General features: G+C 40.2%; 1 protein-coding gene across 1 annotated transcript in view; it reads left to right on the top strand.

The window, feature by feature from the left end:
• Window positions 1-22550, top strand: part of RBMS3 (RNA binding motif single stranded interacting protein 3) — a 692310-nt gene that overhangs the window by 862 nt on the left and 668898 nt on the right. The gene's annotated exons all lie outside the window — the stretch shown is intronic.

Below are 22550 nucleotides of genomic sequence, written 5' to 3' on the forward strand. Positions count from 1 at the left end.
CCCTCCCCGCGCCTCGCCTCGACTCCCAGCCGGCGGCGAGGGGCGAGTCACTTGGGGGAAGGAGCCCGGGCGCTGTGTCCCTCCAGCCCTGCTGTGTCATTGCGGACCGGGGTACGGCTGCTCGCTGCCGAGTGAGAACCTGCGGGTGACGGAGTTGAGCGAGAAATGGGTCAGATCGCACCCTTTGGTGCGGATGTGTCTGCTGCTGGGAGAATCGGAAAGTAGGGAGGATGGGATGGAAAAAGGTTGCCATTAAGATAATGTCAGCGGAGTGCATTGATCAGTGCTTTTGTCTGTGGGCACTGTGTTCATTCATTTTTCTCGGCATGGGGTTGCTAAACTGAAGCCGATGAATTCTGCTGTGTCTGTAGGTCTGTGACAGGCAGAGACTGGTTAATGTGTAAGTTTCATCGTAATTCGGTGATGGTTGCGAGGTGTGATCCCTGTGTGCTAGACTGTAAAACACATCCGTTTATATTTTATTGAAATCCGAGTAATTGTCTGAATGCACAGATACCCCCAAACAGATTATAATCCTAGAGTAACGTAAAAAAGAAATGTTGGCATGTACTGGATTTGAGCTGTGTTTCTTCAACTAGTTTTACTATAGTTTGGTTTTGTTACAAATGTGTAAGAGAACAGTAACACAATGAAGGAATGTAAGCGAGCAATGCAATAAATCAATGCAACAACTATGTCACACCACATATTTGCATGACTAGAGCTCCAGTTGTCATGAGAAAGATTTCTTATGTTGTATTTTTTAAAAATTGTATTTTTAAATGTAGACTCCGAGTTTTCAGCATTCACCTCCTACACTTTTGGGCTTGTTACTGTTCGGTAAAATCTGTGCTATTGTTTTAATTAAAAGAGGGTATTGACGCTGGATCATTTAAACAGGGCCTGTACAGTTTAAGAGGGTGGATGCAAGGGCTTTATTTTTAAAATGGTAACTGGTGGTTTACATATTGTGATAGATGAGCACAGAATTCCATCTCCTTTGAGTTTATGAATATTTAATTCTGTCGTGACTGCATGTTACTGTACCTAGCTGAATGATTTGTGTGTGTGTGTGATTTGTTTCTAGGATCCCTTTCCTTGCACTGTGCTACTTACTAAACTTAAAATTATTTTATTTCAAAATAATTAAAACGTAGAGCCAAGGTTGCCATTTAAATGACTTTGTTTTGCCACTGCCTCTAGAATTTTAAAACCCTGCCATCAGCAGAAATCCATGTTCAATAATTACTTGCTGATGTACCACACAGTCTAATGTTTTACCAATCATGGACATGAGGAAGGCAAAGAAGGTGTGACTCAAGGTGAATGAACACCAAAGAAGGCTTGATTCTCTGTGGTGTGGCTAATTAATGTATTTAGACGACTCAGGATTGCACTCTTTTATTCTGTATCTGCTGGCCTTTTCTGGACATGTAAACAAAAGTACTACCTTTTTTTTTGGTTTTTGATCTATAGCCTTGCTAAAGTACTGTGATATATTCATCCTTTTTAATTCCACTATTAGCTTTTCCAAGTTTGCCATTGCCAAGGTTGTTGCAATGACTAGCTTGTATTTTTGGGATGTGCTGTGATATTTCAAACCTCCCTAAATGTATGTATCTTTTCTGGATGCTGTCCCAGGACAACCAGTACTTCTTATTAGTGCAGAGCTATTTCAGATATCTGGTAAAGTACTGGCAATAGAAATATAATGAGAAGGGGAAAAACCATTAGACTGATAGTAAAACCCAACACTATTGTGAAAAAAACTCAAGTCAACTACAAAACTGAATTCAAGCATTTCTGGAAATATCATCTAAGAACTTTCTAAATTGATTGAAATAACTGTACTACCATTCTCTTGGCCCTTATACAAACTTCCAAGGTGCACTGATACATGCTAGAAGTGTCAGCGTTCTACATGGAAATTGTAAAGGACATTAGAACTTGGATTCCTGACAATGTATAATTATGACTGCCTAAATATTAAGATCTTGCAGTGTCTCATGATTTCACTGTCAGATTTGCTTTTTGGGATCATGCTTCAATTATAAAAAAATCTCATATTTAATCATTGAGCTCCATTTCTAGTGGACATAAAAAAGTTCCATCTAAAAGGAACTGGGTCAAATTTATGTTCTAATAAAAGTATTTTTTGTCACTGCCTCCAAAAGGAACATTGAATTAACCAAAGCAAGTATTTTCCTAAGTCTGTGGAATTTCAGTAGAAGATACTACTGTAGTCTCATTTATACGGATACTAAAGGTTTTTTCTCTGCTGTTAGTTTCTTTGTCATTGAGCTTCAATAAAATTTTGAAACGTGTGTAACTTGAAATATATCCCACTGTCTTCAGCTGGGATGCTGACGTGCTGAAGTGTGTGCTTAAGTGCTTTGTTGGAGGAAGACCTAGGTTACTTCTCATATATCTTTCTGTTGAGACCATCTCTGACTGAGGTATGAGAATAGAAAATATGATGCTTGACTTTATAATTTATTAAGTATACAGTACTTGGTACTTTAAAGCCTAGTTGCCATTTGGGTGGGAGAAAGCAAAGCACAAATAGTAGAGTGCAAGATTTAGAAAGCTAATAGGCTGACTCTATATGGATACTATTTTTTTGTCTTAAAGCAAAACACATCATAAAATATTTTTCAACACTCCTACAATGTTTTCTGTTATTTTAGTTAAAAGCATATAGGTCTAATCCTATATACAGAAGCATGTTGACATTCTCCAGTAGGGCAAAGTGAGTGACTGGGGGAGAGAACAACCTGCAATCCTGGCTGTTCATTCCTGGCTGGAGGTGCAGCTGATGCCTGTGACAGGTTGTGTGGGTGGATTGTCACACCATCTTGCTACTCCATGACTCGGTGCCAACAGATCCAGGCCCCTAAATTGTACCAAGGATTCTTTCCAGCTTATCTTGGAATGATTGCATCTTTACAAGGATCAGCGTACGGAGCACTTTGGGAGTAGAAGGCAGCTTTGCAGTTCCTTTGCAAACTGGTGACTGTGGGTGAGGTTTATGACAGCTCACAGCTCAGGATGGGTAGAGTTTTCCCAGAGGTGATACCCTGAGCCTTGCATTAGGACTTTCAAGCCCTTGGCTACAGACAATCTATTACAATGTTTTAATTTTCCAAAGCCCCCAAGTTGTCCAGAAGTTGGTCTGAGGTATGGATTTGGTAATGTAACATTTCATACTGAGGAGGACTTCTGCATCTCTCTGGTATGCGCAAATCATTTAGCACAAATGATCTACAAGCACCTCCAGAGCTTTCACTTTATACCTACATTCCAGATATAAAACCATCTGCGAAGTGGCTCCAAAGCAAAGAACTTTCTGCGTATTTATATGGAAATGAGCACACCGAGGTTATAGCAAAACCAAGCTTGTGTGGGCTGGTTACATTGTATTCTGGTTCACAACCAATTCACCAGTGTTTGATGCAAGAGTTCTGAGGTGTTTTGTGGGCTTTTTGTATGTTATTTCCCAGGATACTCACCTGTGATAGTGCTGTGTGATAGTGGCACCCAGGTGTGAACTTCTAGAGGGGAAAAGCTGAGTGCTTTGGGAAAAGGCACTTGGTATTAACTTGGGAATTCTGTTCTGCTGTATACATGATCTGATCATCAGTCTCTGAAAGCCTTCTGCTAGCATATTTACAAGAATACTCCTATCAACTATGCAGTGCTTGTTCACTCATCCTCCACAAGCAGTAGGTCAGGAATAGTGGGAGACACTTCAGGGGAATTCTTTTTTAATAGTTTCTCTTATGTATTTAGTTATGTTTGATTTGGAAAGCCAAATGTTACTGTGTGTTTACATTTAGAGAGAGAAGGCGCAAGAAATGCAGTTTATGCTTGAAGCAGATGGTGGGGATTCTTTCAGGGGGTAGATCACTCCAGTCTCAGATCAGATGTGCTTATCTTACCTTAGGCAGTTCCGTTGTGAACAGAAGAGGAGTTGTCAACCACTGTCATGTTTCTTGGAGATTTGATTGAGTTTTCTTTTGCCAGATAATCTGGACCCATCCCACTGAGCAATCACAAGTTAAGAACCAAAAACTAAAACTGAAATCAATAATGGCTATGAGGAACCAGTATAGGGTGTGTGGGATGAAGAAAGCAGAAATAGACAACACTACTGGTTGCTTATGGTAGCAGCTTCTCCTGATAATAGTGTAAAATGCACCACCTTGTATTAGTTGGAGTTTCCAAGTACTAAAGGCTTTGTGCCAAGTGTATCATGGGCTATGGTTCTGCCAAGATGTAATGCAGGCATGAATAGTCAAGGTCATGCCATTGTATGGATAGATGGACGAATTCTTCACCACACAGATATGGCAGAAAACTGTACTTATGGCTGTTGCTATTCTGAGCTTTTGATGTCAGACAAAAATTCAAGTGTATGCTTAAAGTGAGGACAGAGCCAGAGAATAACGTCTTTGTCTAAATCATTGGTAAGAAGATTTCAGAAATCATTCCCCAGCCCAGCAACATCAACTCTGTCTTTTTCAGATCCACTTTTAAGCACCTGTTCTTTATTCTTAAGCTGTTCCTATCTGTGCTGTGGACCATCATGATATTGGTATTGATCTGCATAGCTCAGTTTCTTCCTGATGAAGTGGTCTGAAACAAAGTCAGCGCCCTGTTCTTCCAGAGTTCCCAGAGCCTGGTGGCTGCCTGAGTGGTCAGCCTGACCCAAAGCGACAGACCCAGGACATTCTGAGTCCTTCATATTCAGGTATTTATCCTGCACATTCCCAGATCACAGCTTTGGGCCAGGCTAACTCATGACTGTATGGGGAGACTCCTGAACACATGTTCCTGGAATGGCTGCCCAAAGCCAGAGTGCCTGGCAGGTGCCTCTGGAAAGGAGGTTTTAGTTCTTTGTATTGCTGATGTGGGCAGCAAAGCTATTAGGCCTGCCATTAACCTGTTTTGATGAGCGAGACCCAAGAGCTATCTGCTTTGAGGAGACTAAGTAAAAAATTCAGATTAAAAAAAAATAAAAAAGAGGAAATTCATTATGAACTGAAAGCCTTGCTTTGCAGGCAGGTCTACTTCTGCATTTTGATGCATTTCATGTATCTGCCTCACTTTTTTTTCTAGTGAGAGAATGAATCCTTAGATGAACCTAGGATTGTGCCTCTGTTACAAAATTAAGCAGATGCGAAGAAGAGAGAGAAAAACTGTTAGTATCTGAAGTCAAGAATAACAAACTCATGTTCTATTAGACATCAAAGAATCCAAAAGGAGACAAGATATTGGGAACAAGACGTCATCATTTTCATATCACCAAAATTACATTTTTCTCATATTTTGGCAATTCCTTTTACTGCATGACCAGCATGTGGGTTAAGGGCAGCGATTCTCTCCCTCTGCTCCACTCTTGTGCACCCCACCTGGAGCACTGCATCCAGCTCTGGTACCCCAACATAAAGAGGACATGGAGCTGCTGGAGTGAGTCCAGAAGAGGCCACAAAGATGACCACAGGGCTGGAGCACCTCTCCAGTGGAGACAGGCTGAGAGAGCTGGGGCTGTTCAGCTTGGAGAAGAGAAAGCTCTGAAGACCCTAAGCAGCCTTCCAGTGTGTAAAGAGGGCTTACAGAAGAACTGGAGAGGGACTTTTTACAAGGGCATGGAATGACAGGACAAGGGGAAAGGCTTTAAACTGGAAGGATAATTCTTAATTAGGCATTAGGAATAAACTGTGTGGGTGGTGAGGCACCTGGAAGAGGTTGCCCAGAGAAGTTGTGGATGCCCCATGCCTGGTTGGATGGGATTTTAAGCAACCCAGAATAGTGGAAAGTGTCCCTACCCATGGCAAGGGGTTTGGAGCTAGATGGTTTTTAAGGTCCCTTCCAACACAAACCACTTTAAGATTCCATGATACAGGATTCTATGATTCTATGATATGTGAAAAAATCTTACCTTAAGTAGATGTCAACAGTAGGACAACATTATTCTTACACTTAATACAAAATGCAGCACTTTACCAGCTACTGAGAAGATAATTAACTGAATCCCAGAATCTGGAATGTGGAGAATGTGTGTTTTATGTTAAAACATAAAGTTGGAGAGTGAGGAATTGACTTCTGTGACTTTCCTGTGTCTGTGTCAAAACAACACACATGATAGTGCATGTGAATGATTCTTTAAAATTTCCCCTAATACAGATATTTCTGAAAGAAGAATATGCTATTTAAAATAGTTGTCCTCTGAAATAAATTGAGAAATGTTTTGGTGAAGTTTACCAGTCTTACAGCTGTTTAAATTTTTCATCCAACAGATCAATAAGTGGATGAAGCTTGAAAAGGTGATCACACTCTGACTGGTTCCTGGGGTAAACATATTCATTGTAATAGAGAGATTTCATGAAAAGTAAATACTGCTTAGAGTTAGTACAAAGTGAAATTAAGTGCATATGTAGTTGATTGAGTAACAAATCCAGCGACATAAACAATGAACATCATGGGTGGGAACTGAACAATGCTCTCGAATCATCAGCAACACAACCACAAGTTTTGTATGCAGAAGACACAGAACTGATTCTCTGGTTAAAGGCAATTTGGTCTTGGCTGCAGAAGGGTTGTGAGGATTCCTACTTGGACGAAAATGCAGCACTGAGAAGGGCTTTGTTATCTCCTCTTGAGCAGTTGGGCCATTGCCTTGACTCAGATGTAGTGGTATGTGCTCATGCCTATGTGCTGAGACTGGAAAGCAGTCCTATTCAGGACTGCATATGACAGCTCAGAGCTTGGCCAGTGCATGGCATATCCTTCCCACTTAAGTAGAGCTTGTTCTCAAAAGCCCAGTATTCACAGGAGTTCCTGGCCAAGAGCTGAGTGCCAGCTTGTAACAAATCTGAGGCTTCAAACAATGGATAATCAATGAAGCTAGACACGAACAATGCCCATGTTGTTGCATGCTATTCCCAGTGTTTTCCTAGATTCTCGCAGTGTTTTTAGACCATCTCTATCTGTGATAAAAACTTACTGTGTTCTGCTGATTCCTTACAGCGCAGCAATTTTTACTAGGCTGAGGTTTCAGTTTACTTAATTGCCTAAGCTAAGAGAGATGTATAGTTACTGATGTGTGAAGTGGTTCAGTTTTTCTTTGGTTCCATATTTGGTTGTTCTCTGCCTGGCTCTAGCTATGCTGCTCATACAGTGACTGGGATTATTTAGCAGCACCTTGTGCTAGGTGGATTTTTCTACTGACTCGCTGCCAGTAGTAATTGTCTAGCAATGGTATAAAAAGTTGCAGTCTTGGTAGAGTTATTGTTTTTTAACACCTTTTCTCTGAAAATACCCAAATAGTAAATAAAATGGGACTACAGCTGCAAATGGGAAAAGTAACAACAGGACCACTGATAATAATTTCCATAAAAGTAGGGATCAGATCAGGTTTTAGTGTGGTGTTTAAATGTGTAGAAGGAAAAAAAAATGGATCTGAAAGGCAATGCAGATGTTAATATTCTACAGTACTTTCTTTGCTTCCTCAATGTCATCCTTTATGCATGGTTCTGAAATTTTCCTCTGCCTATAACATAATTTTCTGTTTTATTTCAGTTCCTCACATTGCATTCTGAGATACAGGGGCAATATAAATTGTTTCAGGAACTCTAGTAACCAGTGCATCTTAACTGGGATAAAACAAGACAATATTTGGCTCATAGTATGGACAAGGACAGTCACGTATAAAATTTGTTAGACAGCCATAATTTACTAGAAAAAGAGTAATTCTTCCATGCCTAATGTCTTCTTCCATGTGTTTAAATGCAGCTGTTATTTTTGTTATATATTATATGAAGACAAATCTAGTTACAGAAGCAGAATAGGAATAGTTTCTTTGACTGAAAAGCAAGTGTTGGGTGAATCAAAATTACAGACTCAAGCCACAAAGCTTGGTTACTGCACTTAGTGTTCCTGGGCTTTGGAGTTCATTCCATTGAACACCTTGTCTATGGTTACAGAGTTTATTGTCTCCAAAAAGCTATTCGACACAGGTTATTCAAAGTGCTAATGTGATCAGGAAGTGCAGGGAAAATAAAGGTAACATTTCCCCCTTTAGTTCTAGACCCTCTGCAAAAGATTCTTATAATTGATTGGAGAATTAAATGAAAATATTGTGGAACCCATGCCTGTTCCATCAGCACAGAGTCTGTGTTAATTGATTTCAACAAGTGCCTCAAGCACCACTGACATCTCTTTTTTGCTATTACTCAGTGATGGTTTTCTCACCGAGGTTATTACTGAGTCTGTACTGATTTTTAGGAGACCATAGCAGAAAGTCTGGTTTTGGATCCAAACTAACAAACTCAAGGTCTTTGTGGAAAGGGAGTTAAAGGGCTAGTATCTATCAAAGATAACTTTTGTGGCTATTATGTTTAGTAGCAATTTTGTATGCAACATAGTATAAATAAATAGGCATTCTGCTTTTCTGTGGATTCAAAAAGAGTAGTTTATTGCCTTGAGGTGTGAATCACACATGACAGGCAGGGTGACTGCAAGTCCTCAGAGATGGGCAGGTGAGCATGATGTGTGGGGGTAGATTGTAAATAACTTCTGCTCCTCAGGTGAATGAAGAATGAGAGGGAGTGACACGGAGGGGCAGAGAGGGAGTAGCTGGAAAGCTAATTGAAAGCAGCAACTTTTGAGTAGGGCTAGAAGAGAGAGGTTTGTAAGGATTGTGTTTTGAGGCAAAAGAGCTTTATGAAGTGTGCACTGGGTCCATGTGGAGTTAAGGAAGCACACAGCAGAATTCTGCAGCATTCATAAAACCCCAACTGAGGCTTCACAGACGTTGTACAGTGCCCTGGTTAGCCTTGTTAACTTTATTGAGTGTTCTTCGAGGATATGCAGACTTTCAAAGTATGTGAAAACCACTTTTAATAATTAATTGGCTTACTTTCTCCCACCTATTGTTTCCTATCTAATAAATGGCAACAGCAAGTCATTGCCAAAGAAAATAGATACAATAATATTTAGGTTAGTTTGGTTATGACAGGCTAAAAAGGATCTCCCCAAAGATCTTGGAACTTAAATAACCCCCACTTTTTGTCCTCTTTTATTTCTCCCAGTATCATAGGATATGCTCTTAAACTAAATTTTCCCCGATCTAGTAAGCGGTTTCAGGAAGATCAGTCCATTTATAGAGTGCTTCTATATGAACTAATTTATAACTGGAAGCATGTTTCAACTTTACTATGTCAGGGACATGCTGAAATTTCCAAGTGATAAAATGACTTCTTCCTTAAGCAGAGCAGCCAGCATCCGCATTATCATCTACATCCCTGCACACATGGTGTGGCGCAGGAAATGACACACTATTATCAGAGGGCTGTTAAGATGGATGCAGGGAAATGGTGAGGTTGCTGGCATGGCCTCAAAGACAGACATCCACAGATGTTCTGTAGTCAAAGGGTGCCTGTTTTGTGCTTGGGGAAATTTTTGCTTAAACAGAGAACATTAAAGTTTGGAGGAGCTCATGAATATCTTTCCAAAGGGAGAAGGGAGGAGTAGCAAGCTTAGAGGGAAGGAAAGCCATGCAGGTTTTCAAGAGGAGCAAGGCAGCAACAAAGAGTCAGACTTACTTTGCCTCCCACAGTAGGGAGGTGGCTAACGCGGTGTCACGTGCTGTTGTGGTCTTACGCAAAGCATAGCCTTGTTTGACCTTAAAATGGGATCCAAGGGTGCCACTTCTTGAACTTGTCAAGAGGACACACCCTGTGCAGAAGATAAATAATTGATGGATCAATTCAGAGAGAGGCCATGTGGAGGTTAGAGCATCAGAGGTGATCAAGGTCAATATGTCTCAGGGAATCTTTACCACAGGACTGTCATGAGACAATTGGCCAGATCAACATCAAAACTGGGATCATTGTGTGCTGGGAAATGCTGCTCAGGGCAGGAAAAAGGCTCTGGGCTCTCTGGTCTGCTCTCTGCTCTGTATGTTCTGCCTATTGGTAAGATTCAACAACTTTCTTCAGGCAGTTGTTTTACAGTCATATGCTTTTGCATGCTGCTGCACACAAAACAGTCACTGAGGTCTTCCTAACCAATTATGTGATGCAGTCACACTTGTACTTAATTGCTGCTGTTTTAGAGTCAGACTTAGCTCCTCACAGCAGGTTATCAGTTTGGTCACACTGTCCTATTGACTGGCATTATTCCTGGTATCCAGAGCTCTCCATACTGTCCATGTTTGTCTGCAGATTCAAGCAAAGCCCGCGGAAAGTTGTCATTCTGCAACATCAGTCTGCATTTCACAAGTGGCTGTGCATGTTACCTGTGATCATAGTGTGACACCTCTTAGTCATACATCCACATCTGATGGTAGTAACTGAAAGAGACTAGGGATACTAAAGTCAGAAAACCATAGATAACAGGTACTTATGTACTATGTACTGTGTGATAATAAGAACTGGGAGCAGGAAAACACAGTGACACAACAGTCAACAGGGGCCTAAAGCATTACTCTGTTATTTGCTGATAGAGATGACTTGTTTCTCACCTACACAAAGGAAAATTATAGATGGATCTGTCATAGGTAGAACTTTTGCTATTTTTAAGACTCGGGTCAGAGCAGTTACACCTGTTGACACACAGTTCTGTGGTATCAATAATCTCAGTATGCAGTGTGGTCCTGTTTTGTCGTACATCTGTGGCAGAGACTGTCACAGCTACCCAGAGCACTGTGAGAAGTACAGAAGTTCAGTAGCCGGGGTCAGGACCTCTGAAAGGTGGTGTGAAGATCACTGCAGAGAATTTAAAAGGTGAGCTACTAAATGAAAAGTACAGAAATGCACTGTATGCATCAAGCTACTCTGTGCACAAACAGAAGTGTATGTGTTGTGCAGAGTAAAGGCAGAAAGTGTTGAACTCTTCTTCCAACCAACACTTGTTATGTTATCATGGTGGATAAAATAATGGGGGAGAAGCAGTGAGGCAAAAATAATAAAACTAATATTTAAAAGCCAAACCAATGTAAAATGCATAAATAGGATCTATTGATAAATTTTAAAGGCTAAGTTACAGAAAAGAAGAACAGGCAGTTCATCCTTTCCCTCAGTTGGCAAGAATGACGGAATGTGACCTGTTTGTGTGGCAGGCCACTGCCGGGTCTGTAGTATCTGGAGGCACATTCACCATAGTAAAATACTATTCCCATACTCCATTTGTGCAGCTGGTACTGGTTGCCAATGCAATGCTGGCCACAGAGAGGGACAAAGTCTTACCTCACATCTGTAGGCTGTTACTGTCCTCTCTTCTGATCTCCTTCCAAACCAGTGCCAGGGTGTGCTGGCAGTGCTCCTGCAGGCTCTGCAACAGAAAACAGAGACCACATCCTTGCCATGACTATTACTGTACCTCTCTGACAGCACTTCAGCATTAGCCCAGAAGTGTAAGGATCAAAAGGACTAGTAAATTGTTAAATTTTAAAAACACAAGGTTTGGAAAAGTGCTTTAGCATCTTTAAAGCTGAGATCTAATATTTGACTTCATGTAGGCTAAGGACAAATTTTGTGTCCTACTAGCAAAGGAATTTCACCACATTTTTCACAGGCATGTTATATTTTACTGACTTAAAATGATTTATGACCAAGTAAAACTTGTTACAAGTAGAAATTATGCATGAGGGAGTGGAGAAGTACAGATTGTTAAAAAATAATCCAGAGGAAGGTGTATTAGCAGGTTCAGATGGGGTTAGTAGTGCATTGTTAGTGCTCTAACAACTTACAGAATTCTTACATTTACACACTTAGGAGAATGACATTCTATAGGATCAATGAGAAATTGAAACTCACTTCTATTCCTCAGAGCTATAAGAGGATTGTTTTGAGCAGTATAATTTTGGGAGAAATTTCCAGATTTGGAAAATAAGAAAAAGGAAGGAACATGGACAGACCTATTTTTGAAATAAATCTGAAGATTTAAAGTTTACTAAAGTTACAATTTTACTGAGCATGCATTGTTCAAATCTTACTATGTTCCACACAAAACTCTCTAGAAAGTCCCTTGATGAGATTTTGTTTGGGATTAGGAATTATCCTTCCTTGGAGCAGGAGAATGCTGTAAATCTTCCACATCATTTCTGTATGATTCTGTGCTGGAAAATGCTTTGATATTTTTTAAAATGAAATGGCATCTACAGAGAGTTTTCAGATGCATGTAAGCTCCAAAAGTTAATGTGAATTACCTGACAATTGTCTTAAGTGAATGCAACTATAAATAAAACTGCAGTCTTACATACTTGCGTGATCAGGTCTTGGAATTCTGAGGTTTTGAGTGAGAAGTACCATCCTCCTTTATGTAATTAAACAGTGCTGCTACAATGAGACCTGTACACTTACATGTTCATGTAGCACTAAGTGTAATATTTCAACAGTATAAAATTGCATACCCTACTGTATCAAAAACAGTCTTAGAACTAAGGAACACCAGTGTGCTGGGGATACCTAATCTGAATCTATTTTTGGTAATAGACAGTTGATATAAAGTGTTAGTGTAATAACTGAACAGTGTTTTGAAGGACCTTAAAAAAGAAATGTATTTTGAAGTGGAAACTGTTGGCTAACTTGCATTTTCCAAGGCTGATAAGAGGTATTTCATTATAATACAATATTTCAATTTCTAAGTAGTCTTTTTCAGAAGGGATGTGTAACAATGTCAAATATTGCAGTTGATAGTGTAGCCTTAGCCTGCACAACAGATTTATAAGAGTGGAATTCTTTGTCCTCTTGCTCTTGCTGGAGCGTCAGTTTGAGGAGTAACACATCTGTAATGGAGTCAGGTTGCTTTTTTATCAGCAGCTGATGGTGGCACTCTTAAGAAAGGGCCGAATTCATAGCTACAAATAATTTTGTCAACAAAATATGAGCATGCAAGACAACAGTTCAGTCACATTTCACTTTCATTTTTCCTCTTTTGTGCTAGGGAGTAACTTTAAAGTGTCAGCTCTTTCAGCTGAGTGTCAGCTTTTTAATAATTTGCTGCAGTGTGTCAACCCCCTCAGAATTACCATATGTTAGCTGTTTACCGTGTCGACTGAAATCATGCGCATTGAGCTGCTCCCCTTTGCCCTACCTGTGTTGCTCCCGTGACAGCCAGGTGATTATTTTAGCTGACAACTCAGGCACCATCAGGAATGCCTCAGGTGTATTTGCTGTGGCTGTGCACAGTCTGGGAAGGTCAGTCAGTCACAGAGCCAGGCAGCAGGAGGAATGAGGCTGGGTGGTGGATGTACTTGGCAGCCTGGCTGGTGAGCAGGAAGACTTACAGGCCTAATCCCTTCCTTCCTTTTCTGAATAGTTGGGCAACCAGGAGACAATTACACTGTAGGTTGTGTGATCTCTGTGGGAATTTTCTTCTGAGAAGTCCTGGCAATGGAGGCAGGAGAATCTGTTTATCCTAGTGTCTGCCTGAGTTTTTGACTAATGCTACTGCTATAGGATGTTATCACCCAGCAGATATTTGAAATACTGTAATAACTCTAATTTTCTCTGTCCTCACTGTCAAAAAGAAGAATTACAAAGGGCTTTACTCATGGCAAACCTTGTGTTAATAATGGTAATGTGCCAGTGTGTATCTAGTTTTGGACTGTATCCTGTGGCTGGTTCCTGACTGTGAACCGGAGCTTTTGCTGGCATTTTCCTGTGTCTGACATTCCATTTGGACCTGTACTGCAGAGGGAAACAGTAGTAAGCTACTAACAGAGTGCCAGATAGTAAGAGGATGACAAGTCTTTTCCAGTCTTGTGTGAATGCTATTGAATGAGCAGTCAGTGTGCTAGGGGCCAGTGAGCCAACAAATATGTTCAGCGTTCCCAGAAAATAGTCTTCAGAATAGTAGGAGGTGTGATTATGAAGGGGAAGCATTTGAAAGCTATAGATAGTGGAGTTAGACAGGAGAAGTGAGCTGGCAGGAAGGCATTTTGAAGCAAAATGGGGCTCTTTGTAAGCCTTTCCCACAGCAGCTCTGCCCATCCAGCCTGCACGTCCCGCTAGTGTGGAACTGATGGGGGCAGGAGACTGCCAGCACATTTCCCTGTGGGAAAAGAGGAATGAAGGTTATAGGGAACTGTCAAAGGGACACACACATGGCATGGACATGAAGGGGCATCTCTGCCAGGACGGCAGCTGTAGCAGTGACCAGGACTGACTGTGTATTTCAGCTGCTTTCGCCAATTTTCTGCACTCTGTGCAAGTGAGTTCTCTAAAGGTGAATTGTTTGACAGTCCTTCCTTTTATACTTAACTGTATTATTTACCAATTTTGAAAATGGTTCAGTAGGGGATAACTAGTTTTCTGAGATCATGATGGGTCTAGTCAGCTTTCCAGAGAGTACAGCAATTACTGTGTGAATAGAGGTGAACGTGACAGACAGGCCAGGTGGCTGCTCTCTCTAACCTGAGCATGAGTTTTCTCTTGTTTATGTGCACTCTTCTTCTCTGTGATTAGCCTCAGTGGAAATGCCATCACCAGGGTCCTGCAGGCAGCAGCAACTTAATAGGCAAAATGGAGTGGATTAGGTGTTCTTCTGTCTTTTTCATTTTTCATTAAATAAGGCAAAATACACAATAAGTGAAGTCTGATTTGCATGGAAATTTGTATGCATGTATAATAGATCTGAATGTTAATGTGGGAAATTACTTTCTTTCAACTCGGTGGCCTGTGTGTTTGATTTTTAGAATTATTTGCTTCTTTGTAACTTTCTGTAAGTTTCTGTTGCAAAATAGTGCCTCTAAATTCCTTGAGAAATAGTTGAGCACTTGTGGCTTAGTAGATAAGGATGTTGTTGCCTTCTATTGGGAAGTATTTTTTATTAAAATCCATTGGCAGCTTTTCGATAAATTCCTCTTTTCTTCCTTTGTCAAATGTATTATTACAAGGATAATAATGAGTGCTGTCATTAAGAAATACCATGCATTTAATAGCCATAATTTAAAACTTCTATTCCATAGGCAAATGTCTCTGTGTGCCTGTATGTGTAAAAGCCAGTTTTCATTGGGTTTTGAGTGCAACTAAGTCTTGGAATGAACTAGCAAATATCCTTTGTTTAAACTTAACAATGATTGTACTTGATATTTTCAGAATTAATTTTTATAGCAGTTTTCATTATATTGCTGTTGTGTTCTGAGTACAATAGGGCAGCTTACTTGCAGCTGAATTAAAATCTGTGGTTTAATAGCACTTTGCCTTGCCTAGGCAATAAACTATCTCCCACAAATGGAGGTGCTATCAAGGTAAAACATGTTAAGTTAATTCTGTAACAAATCCCTGTGTTGCTGATGGAAAATATTTCAGAAGAATTACTCCCTGCTATGCGTGGGGGCTTCATGAATTTCAGGATAATGGAGATAACACTCTCTAAGGGGTCTGCTGAAATATACCCTTTCTGAAGAACTGTCTGAATTCTTCTTGGAAGTATTTGTGGATCAGAAACTGGCTATGGCCTAACTACACTTTCATTTGCTTTGCTCTAACAAAAGGTGTCATTTTAAACTGACTTTAGGAATTTGATGAAAAATCCTGTGTGGATACACTTAATTCAGTTAAACCTAGCTAATACAAATTTAATATGCATGGCTAATTTATAGATACAAGCTAAGCTAACAGAGTAAGTTTTTAACTGTTTACATAAATCAGTTTTTAAACAGACAAGGAAAAACTTTCATATAGCACAAGATTGAAGAGATTGGGGCTGTTTACCTTGGAGAGGAAATGAATGAGAAGTGAGATGATAAAAGGTTACAGACAACGAAGGTGTAGGCTTTACAGAGCAAGAAATGCTATTTCTACCATCAGGGAAGAACAAGGAGCATTCTGTGAAGGTTAAAAGTGACAAAGTCAAAAGTAAGTCAGAAGAAATGCTCTGCCATGCCAGGAACTCATTGCTGATGGAAACTGAAGTTGCTGCATAACTCCGAGGGCAAGAGTTTAACAGGGTAGGCTTAGGGACATGATTTAAGGGTCAATTTGGCAGTGTTAACTGTTGGACTCCATGATCTTAGATGTCTTTTCCAACCTAAATGATTCTGTGATTCTATCCAATTGCAATGGTAGGGATTAAAAAAATAAAAAGAATGGTGGAAAAGGTAAATACCTGTTTGTTTGAAGCAGCTCTGTTATTGATGAGGCCAATTTCCCCCCATATTTAGCTGCTTGTTCAATCTCTCGATTGCAGTATTGTGTCTGGGTAGGTCTGAAGTACCAATTTCTTGTTACTGTACAGATTACTGCAATTGTGCCCATTTCCTTCCAAAATCTCATCATGTCTGCTTATTCCCTAAAAACCACAGCAGACTCTTTTGTGGTCTCATTAGGAATTTGAATCACTGCATTTCACTGTTTCTAAAGAGCAAATGCCACAAATTTGTCTCTAAAGGTGACTGTCTCTCCCACACATGTGGATAATAGCAAGTACCTTTGTCTGGTTTCCAGAGTATGACATAGGACAGGTTTGGAAAACTTTCAGTGTTGCATAATGCTTGGTTCTTGGGAATGGGAGTGCATCATAGGACAAGGTGGTTTGTTCGTGGTTGTAGCTGCTAATCAAATGACTGGGATGACAGAACTCTCCAGAGGACTCCTGGTTAATATCATGGTCTAATGGACGGGCCCCTGAGAATTGCCGTGGAGAAGCAAAGCAGACAGAGCAGGAAAATTAAGATTACCTGTTCTCACCTGCTACCACATCCTGGTGACTTGAGTCTCTTGGACATATCCTGGCACCTCTTGAACACACTTCCTAAAGCCTAAAGGGGACTGTATTTTGCTGAGCAAACAGAAGAGCCTAGAACCAGGCTTTTGAGTTGGATTTGTGGAGACCATGGGAAAGACCGCAGTGCAGAGTTAACCAGCATTTCTGGATTGGTCCCCATTCAGCCTGGTGAGCTGTGTGCTACATGGATAAGAGATCTGGAGAGTGACATCTTGTTCACGTGGATTCCAGTCTTTTTGTTGCTTACTGCTCTGCAGCAGACTGAGAGTGTCTCTGCTGTCTCTTGGCTCTCCTTAATCAGCAGCTGATGCTTTTTATCTCTGGAAGCAGCCTAATCATCTCCCCTGGTAGTTAGTGAGGGTGTTCTGGGACCCAGATGCTACCTGAGTCTTCTGTGTCTCTGGTGCAGACTGAACATTGTGGCAGCCCAAGAATGAGTGTGCTGTGCTATTTCTTTTGTCTCATGCGCTCAGCTAACCCTGCCAGGTTTTTGATCCACACAAGAGTTCTCTTGCTTTTTGCTGTTAATGATAGAATGAGGTCACAAGTTAGGTCTGAGGCCATTTAATCATTCATTTTGTCTCTATCACTTACTCTCTTATCCCACCATCCTTAGTCATGCCTACAGTATCAGTAGACTAATTGTACTATGGTGGAAAGACCTGACATGCAAATCTGCCATTGCTCGTTATTGTGGCCTGCTTTGTGCTCCCAGTCTTCTGTCTCTCAAACTGTGTACTCCACAGAATCACAGCCTAGTGACAATGACCCAGTTGTACTCAAAGTCTGAGAAGTTCTCTGTATTTTCCTGCCCTCCCCCTTCTTTTTTTTCCTTGGTTTCATTTTAGTTTTTTGTTTGTTATTATTCTATTTTTCTCCATTAGCGTAAGTGAGCGTTAGGCACTGGACAAGAGTCGAGATTAACTTTTTGCCTACTACTTTCTTTTCCTCCTCTCCATTTGTTTCAGTCCCTCTTTGTGGATCTCTGAGGATACAGCTTCAACAGATCCAGTAGACTGGACGGAGAGTTAATGGGTCAATGGGGGAACTGAGCTGGTTGAAAGAATTTTTCAAAAATATTTCCTTAGAAGAATTTCAGATTTGATCTTATTTCAGGAACTCAGAGACAGGTTCTCACAGCCAGATGTTGATTAATGGCAAACTGAGCAGGAGCCTGTTACGTGAAGATATTCCTTGCAGGAAAGTCTGATGCCCTTGCACTTTGGCACTTGGTGTGGAGCCAAGACTTTCAGAACTGTGTAAGTCTCAGCAGTAAATGGTGCTTACCTCTTAGGCCCTCAGGAAAAAGCCTAGAGATTTCAAAAGGTCAGATAGCTCTGGAGAGGCAACAGAACCAAAGGTGTGAAAGCTCTGGTTTCACAGTCCATGGCAGTGTTGCTGCCAGGAGGGAGCTCAGCCCTCCTGGAGCCCTGGCCCTGGGAGGGATGAGAGCTGCTTGGAGTAAATGACATGTTCCTCAGGCTCATGGCTACTGCTGACATCAATACCAGTTTCCCTCAGGCTCAGAGAAGTGGTGGGGATCACCTCCCTCCCAAAGTAGAAGCCTGCAGACTGTCCCAGCCATATGGCAGAGGCAGCTTTAAAAAATTTATTCCATTTGTTAAAATACTGCTTCAATCTAAAGGAAGATGAAAGCAAATAAAAAGTAATTCCTGGTGAACATGAACTGCTGTATTCTGGCTGGCTCCAAAGGGGAGCCTGAGAACAGCTTGCCAGCTGCACTGGGGAGCAACTTCTCCCATTAAAGGGATACAGCAATGCATTTCTCTTCCCAGCTGGCATTCACTGCGGCTCATGTTTATGGCACTTTCCGGTGGAAGCAGAGCTCTCCAGAGGACTCCTGGCTAATAACACAATCTAATGGAAGCACCCCTGTGCTGAGTGATACTGAGGATGGAAACCTTACAGCCTGCACTGAGAAGTCAGGCCCTGTAAGTAAAAGCTGTAATGATTCATTTCCTTTGTGGATGGACTGTAGAGAGGCATGTGTAGTGTACAGTTACAGCTAGCATGACAGTAAAACCGATATAAAACAAAACCATCCCAGTAAAAGGAACACTAAAAAAATGTCAGTGAAGAACTAAAGCAAAGGCAATACATGGCTTGTTCTACAACCAGGATGTGTTTGTCAGTCATTCTCATGTGAATATCAGGTTGTAATTCTGAGATAAGTAACATTAATACTAAAATAGAGTTTTGTGCCTATATACAAATACAGGATTTAGGAGGGTGGTAGGTTTAAAAAAGCTCTTTTCTGATGCTTACCTGTGAGTCTTTTTTGAAATATTGTTTGTACACTAAAATATACTGCAAGTATAAGTCTGTGTCTTGCATTTAGATCTAATGTTACAATGACTGTAAAATAACCCATTTAGAATAATATGCAATCGAACTCCATTAATATTATGTTGTAGCCTGAAATTTCTGCTGTAGTGAAGTTATTTTTATGTAAATAGAGAAGTTTGGATTGTAAAGTAAACAATTTCCATTCTGTATTCAGCAACTGAACTATATTTCTTTTTGACACTTTTGCAAAACGTGTTACACAGGATTAGTAAAAAAATCACTCACTGGAGCTTTTATATTTAATTTCACATGGCTGTGCTAACTGAAAGAGGCAGTACTATGTTAGAAATACAATATTTTCTTTGTTTGGAGAGAGGGATGTTACCTGTGATTTACTTACTTGTGGTTATTGGTTGTTACTGGGAACGCCAATATTTTGGAGCTGAAATTAATAAAGTTGAGGTACATTGAGCAGAAAAAAATGTAAAAGAGAAAAATGTGTATTCCTTTGAAAAACCTGTTGTAGGTCATAGCATAGCAGTGTGTAATTCTTTTAGCTACTGAAATGTAAAGTAGGTGATTGGAAAATGCCTAGGTTTTCTGACTCTCTAGGATACTAACACTGCATGTCGTGGTCTTACCAACTCAGCCTGCTGCTGATGTGATACTGGTACCATGAAATTTGAGGCCATACCAAATGTTGTTAGATGCTGTCACAGTAAATTTAACCCTCATCCATTAGGGAAATAGTCCAGGTGAAAGGTCACTTCCAACGTCAAAGTGGCCATTTAATGCTCTTATTTCCTTTAATTGGAAATGATAATCAATGAGAATCATTTATAAAACCTGTCCAGAGTAGTGATTCTCTTCTTAAAATTACATCTTCTGCCCAAGGCACCGTAATTGCAATCAGGTTGATGCCATATGACCATAAAGGGATTCAGAACTTAATTATGTGTATGGTTAACCTGTTTGCAGTACTTGGCAAATAGACCTAAGCAGGTTTTTTCTCTGATAGGAACTTCATTGCATTTGACCTTTTGTCATCCAAGGATTTACATAAAGTATTTCCTTCTCTTGGATTAGGTTCTTGAGCATAATGTTTCATGGGCCTGCTTAACTATTCATCTGTACTACAATAGCAATTAATGTCTGTGTAAGTAAACCTTCTGTTTTAAAGGTCATTAATTTTCTATACACGATACAGCTCAGAGATCCTGTTACTAAAATAATTGGGAGCTAGAGGTACTGATTTATGAAGGAGGATTAAAAATACTAAAAATCTAAAGATTAGCTAAGTGGTGATTAGGAAAGGTTGTGATATAAGTCTTCCTCTTGGTGGTTTTGTTTGTATTGTATATTCATATATTTGTCTGAAGGCTTTTGGCTTTTGTTTCAAGAAAGTCAAACTAGATGTTCTAGTCACCCTTTCTGGTCTTAAAGTCCATACATCCTACTTGCCTACTTCTTTAAAACTTGAGGAGAAATATGTTTTTTGTTTTTGTGGAGAAATATTTTACCCTGCAGACAAACCAACAGGGCCAGTTGTGCTGTAAGACTTGAAGATGTAGAGAACTTTTAGGTGGTGATACAGCTGCAGTATGGCAGCTCTGCCTCTACGTTGTATTTTTGGGTCAGTGTGGAATTTGTGCCAGGCAGTGTTTGCTCCACACACAGGCTGCTTTGCAATGGTGTCACATCACTATCAACATTAGCAGATCAGTCTTTGCCGTGATGGAAAATATCCTTAGTCCTGGCTCTCCTTTACATCAGTTCTAACTCACCTGTATGGGAGTTACTTTGGTTTTACAGCTGTAACAGGGGTAGGCTGCATTTCATTAACTTTATGAAGATTATGCTAAGGTGAAAAAGGGTTTGTGTGGCAGAAGCTTTTCTCACTGATGAGGTTGGTTCAACAGTAATTCCTCATATGGATTTGTTTTGGATTTGGCTGCTTCTGTTGGCAGCACAACTAGTTCTGTAGCATCTGGAAAATGGCTGTGCATCATACATTACCATTATAAGAATACTTATTGCAGTATATTATTTATCTGTAGCAATGCCCACTGTTTATTGGGGCTTTCCAAAATGTAGGAATATATTTACTCTGAAGTAATCACAACCTAAATAATCACTAACGTACCAAAATTCAGAAATTAACCATTATTGCCAGCTAGATCCATAGAGAATATTTGATGGCATGGCTCAGAGTACATCAATTAAGAATTGCTGATGAGAATCCAACACAGTAAGTAACAAATTAATGGAAGGGCAAGCAGTGGAGCTTCTTGCAATATTTCAGGGTTATAAAGCTCCATTTCTAAATTAGGAGAGTGCGCATTACCAGACTTTCAGCTTGTTACTGATCCAAAAATGAATGTTGCGCATGAAACACTATGGGATGGTGTCATTGTGAGGAAACCACGTGAAGAACTGTGCGGGAGAAAGCAATGTTTACTTTGGCAATTAAAAAATAGATAGCTGTTTGAACCTGTGCAGAAGCTGAAGTGTGAGGAAAGCAGAGGGAAACTGGTCAAAAGCAAAGGAGAATAAATGGAGCTGGGCCTCAATGCAAATGGAGTGAGGAGTTCAATGTCTGGCTTCTATGCCACAGTACTTCATAATTTCGCATCACATTTTCCTAAAAACCGATCAGCACTCTGAAGCATGATAAACAAATTCAAAGAGAAAATGGAGCTGAAGAATTCTGTTAAACAATATTCTGCAGTACACAGATTCATTCCTGTTTTTTAAAAGAGGAGTTCAAAGCATCATGTGAAGCACATCTCCTGTTGGATTTGTTTTAGTTTTCTGTTAGATATTTCTGTCAATGAGTGTAAGTTCTCTTCCCCATAAGACTTCTGTTGACTGGCAGAAACCATCTGGTTAGATATTTTTATGCCTGTTTAATTGATAATCAAGATTGAATCCTGTTGAGAAAATCTGACTTGCCTATTAGTAAATTCTATTTCCCCATTGAACTCTGAAGTCTAGAATACAGAGAAAAACACATTCCTGACCTGTAATAAAACTGACAACCTTTACCTTCTGCTGGTATCTGTAAGTACATCGTCTTTAATCATGGTCTAATTGAGGCTTTGGTATTAGAAGGGAAGAGGAGGCTGTAAGAGCCTGAAGGGACAGTTTATCTTAAAATGCCAAGAAAAATTTCAGAGGTTCCTAGCACACAGAGCAAAATGAGTTATGTTCACCTGTCGGGAAGGGAAATTCAGTGGTTATGGTAGACATTGCAGTTCAAGTCATGAAGTCATGAAACAGGATCCCAGAAGTAAGTATGGCTTAGGACCGATGAATGATTTATGAATGACTTTTGCTTTTTAGCTTCTGGAGGAATCTTCTTTTCAAGACTTTTCTTATGCTCTGCCTGCCACCTTTCTGTAAAGGGAAATTTGCAAGTATGACAAAATACCTTGGTTATTAAAACTGAAGGTTTAGGAAAAAAAACCCTAAATACTGTAAAAGTAGGAATTTAATAATGAAAGCTAGCA

This window comes from Geospiza fortis, unplaced genomic scaffold (genome assembly GCF_000277835.1).
Source record: "Geospiza fortis unplaced genomic scaffold, GeoFor_1.0 scaffold231, whole genome shotgun sequence".
Classification (NCBI taxonomy): Eukaryota; Metazoa; Chordata; class Aves; order Passeriformes; family Thraupidae; genus Geospiza; species Geospiza fortis.